We start from the raw sequence: 9805 nt of genomic DNA, 5'->3' as shown, positions 1-9805 counted from the left end.
AAGGTTCACAACCATCCTTAACTCCAGTTCTAGGGGGTATATGCACGAACATATGTGTATATGCACCACCGAACACGGTGCGTATACATGCATGCAGGCAAAACACCCATACACATAAAATCTAAAAAATAAACCTGTTGAACACCTGACATCCTAAGTCCCTACTTTAACCAGAGAGTCACAATGCATTATTTTTGTTTTGGATGGGGGATTTCTCAGAATTATTGTCAATTTAGAACCAGTATCTACTAGGCCTTGGGAAGTCCAATTGTTTCCTTTTCTCAGAGGTATAATTGCAGTGTTAGAAGAGCTTTGGTCCCTCCGGATAACGGATGCATGAAAGGCTAACATAGACTCCTCTGTATTGCAACATGCCTCTTACTCGAGGGGCCTGCCGTTCCCTTCAAGGGGTTCTGGGTTTGTAAGCAGGCTCAAGTCTGGAAATTGGTTGCCAGGCCAGGGTTCTCTATTGCTATCATCAAGTATTGCCTTTCTTTCACTTGTTCTATAGTTTTCTGGGTAGATTGAGCCAAAAGGGGGCTCGCACTGCATAGTCTGCTCATTCATGGGTGTTGGACAGGGCTCAGCAACCTGGTCTTACTGCAGGCAGCAGCCTTTGGCACTCCCAAGATCATCAGACCAGGCTCAGACTTCAGGGCCTCAGCTGTGACAATGGTAAGTGTCTCCTTGAAAAGCAAGGGCTCCTCTTTTACAGTGGCAGGCCCTAGGATCTAGGGTGTGTCAACAGGATGCTTCTGAGCACCAGTGCAGTCATGTGATGTATGGAGCCAGCGAGGCCACATGGCTGGAGACTGTGTCCCCAGAGCCACAAACTAAAAATCTGTCCTCTGCTGGTAGAGCGATCAGAGTAAAGAAAGGCAATCCTTATGTGTAGAGCCCCAGTGATCCAGGAAGCCTCCTTTCTTCCAGGCACCCTTTGCTCAGAGCCTGACAGGAAAGTACCCCGGTATCAGGGTACTTGTGCAGTAGCCTGGCCTCCTGGTTGCAAGGAGCCATCTGGGACACTAGCTTTCCAGATGGAAGTGAAACAAATCCCTGCTTCATCCTCCCCGCTCCCCACCCCCACCTCCCACCCTGGCCACACACACACCTATCTCCTAGGACTTGAGGGAACTCCATCCCTGCCTCGCCCAGACACAAGGTCTGGAAGCAAGCATTTGGGGAGCACGTGTCAAGGGGAACTGCCTCATTATCTACCTGTCTGATGAGAAAGGAAAGTCAATTTGACCGATGATCACATTTCATTGATCAAATGTATCAGGCATTTGAAAGTGTTGGGGGCCAGTGAAAAGACACATGAAGGTAAAAATCACCTTGCTTAGTGTGATTCCCCAGAACTCACAGTGGGAGGAGAGACCCAATTCCCAAAAGTTGTCCTCGGATAACCGTGTGCATTGCATATACATGCACACAAACAAAACGGGGCTGGAGAGATGGACAGCTGGTAACCACATGCAGTAAACTCCCTGGACTCGTACTAGAAGATTAGATAAGTTGTTCTCAGACTTCCACATGCCCGCTATGGCATGAACACGTGCACACACACGTGCGTGTGCAAACACAAATTTATGTAATGAACAACAACAATTGAAATACTTTTATAAGCAATATTGTTTTGTTTTGGTTTTTTTGGTTTTTCGAGACAGGGTTTCTCTGTAGCTTTGGAGACTGTCCTGGAACTCGCTCTGTAGACCAGGCTGGCCTCGAACTCACAGAGATCTGCCTGCCTCTGCCTCCCGAGTGCTGGGATTAAAGGCGTGCGCCACCACCGCCCGGCTAAGCAATATTGTTATTTTAAGATCTATCCTAGGTTATGATGGTGCATGACTGTCTGTAATCAGGAGATTGAGGCAGGAGGATCACTTTTGAGGCCAGCATGGGCTGCACAGCAAGATTCCCCCAGAAAGTTATTAAATAAATGTCTCAGTCCAACTTGCCCAGTTTGAGCCTTCAGAATTTAAATAACATATTAGTGTCCAGGGTCAGTTAAAATCCATTGCTTTAGCAATAGGTAGCAAAACTTAAAACTGTGGAATAGTAGAATAAAGCACTTCTATGAGATCAAATCCCTTGTGTGCAATTAAGTCTGCGGGCCGTTCATCCCAGCACTGGAGGGATGGAGGCCAGCCGGGAGACTGAAGCAAAAGGATCACAAATTCAAGGCTTGCCTGAGCTACAGATCAAAGTCAGTCTGACCAATGAAGTGAGACTATCTCAAAATAAAAAAATAATAATAAAAGGAGCTGGGGGGCAGGGAGCTGGACACTTGCCATCAAGCCTACTGATGACTTCTATCCCTGGGACACACAAAGTAGAAGGAGAGAACCCCTCCTTCATTGTCACCTCTCATCACAGTAAATAAATGAGAAAGAGATCTGAAAGCCTAGTTGGAACCCTCAGTACCACAAATGAACGTGTGTGTGTGTGTACATTATTATTATTACAGGTGGGAGAAACCAAGTGAGTCATGGTGGCGCACGCCTTTAATCACAGCACTCAGGAGACAGAGGCAGGTGGATCTCCAAGTTTGAGGCCAGCCTGGTCTACAGAGCGTGTTCCAGAACAGCCAGGGCTACATAGTCCCTGTCTCAAACAAACAGAAGACCTGGAGAAACCATGACAAAGTGTATAGAAACTAGTATTCAGCTGGGAGGTGGTGGCGCACGCCTTTAATCCCAGCACTCGGGGGAGGCAGAGGCAGGCGGATCTCTGTGAGTTTGAGACCAGCCTGGTCTACAAGAGCTAGATGCAGGACAGGCTCCAAAACCACAGAGAAACCCTGTCTCAAAAAACCAAAAAAAAAAAAGAAAAGAAACTAGTATTCAAACTTTTGCATACAATGTATTTTTTTTGTTGATCAGGGTCTTTGCAGCTCTCCCTGTCCTAGAACTTAATAAATAGCCCTCAAACTCAAGAGATCTGCTTGCCTCTGCCTCCTGAGCACTGGGACTAAAGGCAATCACCATGTGCACATTCTTTTCTTTTTAATATTTTATTTATTTATTATGCATACAATATTCTATCTGTGTGTATATCTGCAGGCCAGAAGAGGGCACCAGACGTCATTACAGATGGTTGTGAGCCACCATGTGGTTGACTGGGAATTGAACTCAGGACCTTTGGAAGAGCAGGCAATGCTCTTAACCACTGAGCCATTTCTCCAGCCCCACCATGTGTACATTCTAACAAAAGTTTTGCTCAAAACCTTTTCAAGTTTGCTAGGTTTAAGCCTTAACAAAAAAAAGTCCTTATTTTTTAAATTTACTTATTTTATGTATATGGGTGTTTTACCTGAGCATATATCCATATACTAAGTACGTGCTTGGGACCCACAGACGCCAAAGAGGACTTTGGATCTCCTAGAACTGGAGTTATAAACCACTGTGAGCCACCATGTGGGAGATGAGAAGTCAACCAGCCCCCGCTGAAAAAGCAGCCAGTGCTCTTAACTGCTGCACCATTGCTCCAGCTCCTTTAAGCATTCTTTTTTCCAGGCTGACATGAGTCAAAGATATTTAGTATGGTTTTTTTTAACTGAGTTATGAAAGTTTGTTACATATTTTGAATACCAGTGTACTGTGTGCTTTACAAATCCTTTCTACCAGTTTATGACTTCTTGTTTTCATGTCTTCTTAAGAATAGAAGTAAGCTGGGCTGTGGTGGCGCACGCCTTTAATCCCAGCACTCGGGAGGCAGAGGCAGGCGGATCTCTGTGAGTTCAAGGCCAGCCTGGTCTACAAGAGCTAGTTCCAGGACAGGAACCAAAAAGCTACGGAGAAACCCTGTCTCGAAAATCAAAAAAAGGGGCTGGAGAGATGGCTCAGTGGTTAAGAGCATTGCCTGCTCTTCCAAAGGTCCTGAGTTCAATTCCCAGTAACCACATGGTGGCTCACAACCATCTGTAATGAGGTCTGGTGTCCTCTTCTGGCCTGAAGGCATACATGTAGACAAGACTATTATATACATAGTAAATAAATAAATATTTAAAAAAAAGAAAATCAAAAAAAAAAGAATAGAAGTTATTTTGGGGGAGTTAGAGAGATGGCTCAGCAGTTAAAAGCATTTGCTGCTCTTGCAAAGGACCCAGGTTGGGTGCCACCTCCACACTGCAGCTCACAACTGTCTGTGACTCCAGTTCCAGGAAAATGAACAGCCTCTCCTGGTCTGGGTGGGCACTAGGTAACACACAATGCACTGTCATCACGAAGGCCAGTCAGACACATAAAATAAAATAAAAATGTATGTTTTTGTTTCGTTTTAGACAGGGTCTCACTATGTAGCCCTGGCTGTTCTGAAACTTGCTCTGTAGACCAGGCTGGCCTTGAACTCAGGGATCTGCCTGTCTCTGCCTCCTGAGTGCTGGGGTTAAAGGTGTGTACTGTCACTCAGCTTTTTAAATTCCTTTTGGTGAGGTCCGCGGTTACTCTTCTCAGTGCTGTGATAAAGTATTTGGAAAAGCAGCCTATGGAAGAAAGGCTTATCTTGGCTTTAGGACTGAACACAATCCCCAGGGTGGAGAAGCAGAGCGGCAAACATCTAGTCTGGATGTGGAGAGAGATGAACGCACGCAGCGGGTGAAGGTCTGGATACGGAGAGAGATGAACGCACGCAGTGGGTGGAGGCAGCGGGTGGAGGTCTGGATGCGGAGAGAGATGAACGCACGCAGCGGGTGGAGGTCTGGATGCGGAGAGAGATGAACGCACGCAGCGGGTGGAGGTCTGGATGCGGAGAGAGATGAACGCACGCAGCGGGTGGAGGTCTGGATGCGGAGAGAGATGAACGCACGCAGCGGGTGGAGGTCTGGATGCGGAGAGAGATGAACGCACGCAGCGGGTGGAGGTCTGGATGCGGAGAGAGATGAACGCACGCAGCGGGTGGAGGTCTGGATGCGGAGAGAGATGAACGCACGCAGCGGGTGGAGGTCTGGATGCGGAGAGAGATGAACGCACGCAGCGGGTGGAGGTCTGGATGCGGAGAGAGATGAACGCACGCAGCGGGTGGAGGTCTGGATGCGGAGAGAGATGAACGCACGCAGCGGGTGGAGGTCTGGATGCGGAGAGAGATGAACGCACGCAGCGGGTGGAGGTCTGGATGCGGAGAGAGATGAACGCACGCAGCGGGTGGAGGTCTGGATGCGGAGAGAGATGAACGCACGCAGCGGGTGGAGGTCTGGATGCGGAGAGAGATGAACGCACGCAGCGGGTGGAGGTCTGGATGCGGAGAGAGATGAACGCACGCAGCGGGTGGAGGTCTGGATGCGGAGAGAGATGAACGCACGCAGCGGGTGGAGGTCTGGATGCGGAGAGAGATGAACGCACGCAGCGGGTGGAGGTCTGGATGCGGAGAGAGATGAACGCACGCAGCGGGTGGAGGTCTGGATGCGGAGAGAGATGAACGCACGCAGCGGGTGGAGGTCTGGATGCGGAGAGAGATGAACGCACGCAGCGGGTGGAGGTCTGGATGCGGAGAGAGATGAACGCACGCAGCGGGTGGAGGTCTGGATGCGGAGAGAGATGAACGCACGCAGCGGGTGGAGGTCTGGATGCGGAGAGAGATGAACGCACGCAGCGGGTGGAGGTCTGGATGCGGAGAGAGATGAACGCACGCAGCGGGTGGAGGTCTGGATGCGGAGAGAGATGAACGCACGCAGCGGGTGGAGGTCTGGATGCGGAGAGAGATGAACGCACGCAGCGGGTGGAGGTCTGGATGCGGAGAGAGATGAACGCACGCAGCGGGTGGAGGTCTGGATGCGGAGAGAGATGAACGCACGCAGCGGGTGGAGGTCTGGATGCGGAGAGAGATGAACGCACGCAGCGGGTGGAGGTCTGGATGCGGAGAGAGATGAACGCACGCAGCGGGTGGAGGTCTGGATGCGGAGAGAGATGAACGCACGCAGCGGGTGGAGGTCTGGATGCGGAGAGAGATGAACGCACGCAGCGGGTGGAGGTCTGGATGCGGAGAGAGATGAACGCACGCAGCGGGTAGAGGTCTGGATGCGGAGAGAGATGAACGCACGCAGCGGGTGGAGGTCTGGATGCGGAGAGAGATGAACGCACGCAGCACTCCAGCTAATTTTCTCCTTTCCCCTTCACCCGGTCCAGGGCTGCCCCAGCACAGCAACACTTCTCAAAGTGGTGCTTTATCAGGCAATAATTTTCCTCAAATATAACCAACCAGAACAAAGCACTTAGACCCTACAGTTCAACTTGGTTGACTTTCTTTCTTTCTCCCTCTCTTCCTCCCTTCCTCTTTTCCATCCCAGGCTGGCCTCAAACTTGCTATGTAGCCAAGGACTCTGAGCTACTGATCCACTTCCTTCACCTCCAAGGTGCTGGGATTAAAGGTATGTGCTACCATGCTCAGTTCATCCTTGTTTTCTTTAGTGAGAACAGTTAAATGTCTCAAGCTTTTGGCTGCAATTAGTTGTGTTGAATTAAATGCAGGAGGAAAATGTCCCTTCTATGTGTAGAATTCAAGTAGCAGGTCCCCAATATAAAAGTATCTATAAAAATACTCCTCTAAGTGTTACAGCTCTTTTAGAATTTGTCTAGCAGGTTTTCTGGCTCTTGCCGGAAAACCCCTAGAAAAGAAAAAAAAAATACTCCTCTAAACTGGGTGGTGGTGGCGCACACCTTTAATCCCAGCACTTGAGAGGCAGAGGCCGGTGGATCTCTGTGAGTTCAAGGCCAGTCTGGTCTAAAAGAGCTAGTTCCAGGACAGGTTCCAAAGCTACGGAGAAATGCTGTCTCAAAAAACAAAAAACAAACAAAAAAGACTCCTCTAAATATATCCACTCTAGCCGGGCGGTGGTGGCGCACGCCTTTAATCCCAGCGCTCGGGAGGCAGAGGCAGGTGGATCTCTGTGAGTTCAAGGCCAGCCTGGTCTACAAGAGCCAGTTCCAGGACAGGCACCAAAGCTACAGAGAAACCCTGTCTCGAAAATATATATATATCCACTCTAAAAACAGCCAAATGGAGAATTCTGGACCTCAGGAATAAGGCTTTGAAATGCAAAGAGATCGCTTATCCTCTTACTTCCACACAAGTGCAGAGGCATGTATACACATCTACACACATGTAGACACACACTTCTGAGCATACATACACGTATTTCTTTTTTTTATGGAGTTCCTTTGTATGTTCGTATGTGTACCTCATGTGTGCCTGGGGACAGTGGAGGTCAGGTGTCGGATCTCCTGTGACTGGAATTACAGTTGGTTGTGAGCTGCCATGTGGATGCCAGGAACCAAACACAGGTCCTCTACAGAGGCAGCCAGTGTTCTTAACTTAACCAGTGCTCTTAAGCAAGCCCTAAGCCATCTCTACATCCACACACAAAAAATATTTTTTTAAATGATATAATTTTCAACTGGGCAGTGGTGCCTCCCAGCACTCAGGAGGCAGAGGGAGGGATTTCTGTGAGTAGAGAAGCGTTCAGAGAAACCCTGTTTCAAAGAAAGAAAAGAAAGTAACAAAATTTTCTCTGAGGCTGGAGAGATGTTGGCTAGAGAGTACTCACTTCTCTTGTAGAAGGCACCGGAATAGGTCTACAGCACCCACATCAGGGGACTGACAATTGCCTGGAACTCAAGCACCAGTGAATCCAATGCCTCAGGCTTCCTCAGGCACCTTAACTTACATGCAGAACCCCCCCCACACACACACACACAGACACGCACTTCATTAAAAATAAATCTTGTTTTCCTTTGACTTTTCAAGATAAAAATAAATATGGCTCAGAGGTTAAGAGCACAGGCTGATCTTCCAGAGGTCCTCAGTTCAATACCCAGCACCCACATGGTTGGCTCACAATGATCTGTAATGAGATATAATACCGGCTTCTGGCATGCAGGTGTACATGCAGACAAAACACTATTTACATAAAAAATAAATCTTTAAAAAAAAATCACTCTCTGGGGGGGGGAGGTGTTTTGAGACAGGGTTTCTCTGTAGCTTTGGAGCCTGTCCTGGAACTAGCTCTTGTGGACCAGGCTGGCCTCGAACTCAGAGATCCACCTGCCTCTGTCTCCCGAGTCCTGGGATTAAAGGCACGCACCAGCACTGCCTAGCCAAAAAAAAAAAAAAAATCTTTTTTTATTTTATTTTTTTAAAGCTTTTGTTTTTTTTCCTCTTTAATTTATTATGTGTACAACATTCTGCTTCAGAAGAGGGCGCCAGATCCCATCACAGATGGCCGTGAGGCACCATGTGGCCACTGGGAATTGAACTCAGGACCTCCGGAAGAGCAGTCAGCGCTCCCAACCTCTGAGCCATCTCTCCAGCCCGAAAAAAAAAAAATCTTTAAAGAGAAAAATACGTCATTCATCTGTGTTTGGTTGGGTACATGCCATGGCATGCATGCAGGTGTATGAATAACAGAACTGTCAGTTCTCATTCTCCACTTGTATGAGAGAGAACCTCTCTTTTTTGGGGACAGGGTTTCTCCATGTAACAGCCATAGCTGTCCTGGAACTCACTCTGTAGATCAGGCTGGCCTCAAACTCAGATCCGCCTGTCTCTGCCTCCCAAGTGCTGGGATTAAAAGCATGGCCACCATTCCCAGGCTCTCAAAAAATAAAAATACAATTTATTAAACTTTTTTTCATTCATTTTACAAAAACATATTTTGTTTTCTTTTGGAAGATAGGGTCTCTTTATATACCCCTGGTTGACTTGTAACCCTGCCTCCCTAGTGTTAGGATCAAAGGTGTGTCAGTCACCACGAGCAGCTGAGTCAGATTACAGATATTACTGTGTCCAGATTCATGTGGGTTTTGGAGACCCAGATCCTGGTCCTGATGCTTTTATGACAAATGCTTTACCCTGGAACTGTCTTCCTAGCTTACCAGCAAGTTTAACACTGACCTGGACAACAAAGTGAAACCCTGGGGCTGGAGACAGTTCAATTCCCAGCATCTACACAGCAGCTCACAACTGTCTGTAACCCCAGTTCCAGAGGGTCTGATATTTTAAAACCACATTTTAAAAAAAAAATTAAAATAAAGTGAAACCCTGTCTTTTTTTTTCTTTTCTTTCTTTCTTTCTTTTTTTTTTTTTTTTGAGACAGGATTTTCTCTGTGTAGCTTTGGTACCTGTTCTGGAACTCACCCTGTAAACAAGGCTATCCTCAAACTCAGAGATCCGCCTACCTCTGCCTTCTAAGTGCTGGGATTAAAGGCATGTGCCACCATTGCCCGGCTTAATTTTTAAAATGTATTATGTGGGTATGCACATGGTTTTGGAGGTGGGGAGAGGGGGCCAGCTCTCATGGAGCTAAAGTTATAGGTGGCTTTGCAGACACCAGGTCACCTGCAAGAACAACTGCTCTTAACCTGAGCCATCCGGCTCTCCAGCTTCCAGATTCAGCTTTCCGCCTGAAATCCCAGATGTGTTTAGCCACACTCAAGGGGTCAGACGTCCTTCACTTGTGTGTGTCAGCGGAGGCTAGAGGTCAACTCTGGGCGGTATTTCTCAGAGACAGGGTCACTTTACTGGCCTGGAGCCTGCAAAGTGGCTCAGCGATTCCTTGTCTGCCTCTCTAGTGCTGGGATTACGAGGTGTGCCACCATGACACGCCCAGTCTTTATTGTTTGTTTTTTCCAAGACAGGGTTTCACTGTTTTGGCTGCCCTGGAACTAGCACTGTAAACCAGGCTGGCTCAAACTCACAGAGATCCACCTGCCTCAGGTGTGGGCCACCATGCTTGGCTCACGCCCAGCTTATTTACCTGCAAGCAAGGCAAGCAGTTGTCTCAGCCTGGAGGCAGTTAGACGTGTAGAGTTGT

At 48.1% G+C, this 9805-nt stretch overlaps 1 non-coding gene across 1 annotated transcript; it reads left to right on the top strand.

The window, feature by feature from the left end:
• Positions 1 to 6541: 6541 nt before the first annotated feature.
• On the top strand, positions 6542 to 6603 carry LOC142842806 (U7 small nuclear RNA). Its single transcript, XR_012909469.1, has one exon. It is a non-coding gene; the product is annotated as a U7 small nuclear RNA (small nuclear RNA).
• The last annotated feature ends 3202 nt before the right edge of the window (positions 6604 to 9805 follow it).

The sequence above is a fragment of the Microtus pennsylvanicus genome, chromosome 1, assembly GCF_037038515.1.
Source record: "Microtus pennsylvanicus isolate mMicPen1 chromosome 1, mMicPen1.hap1, whole genome shotgun sequence".
NCBI classification, from domain to species: domain Eukaryota; kingdom Metazoa; phylum Chordata; class Mammalia; order Rodentia; family Cricetidae; genus Microtus; species Microtus pennsylvanicus.
The sequence above is the reverse complement of the archived record's forward strand: the minus strand, read 5'-3'. Positions and strand labels throughout refer to the sequence as shown.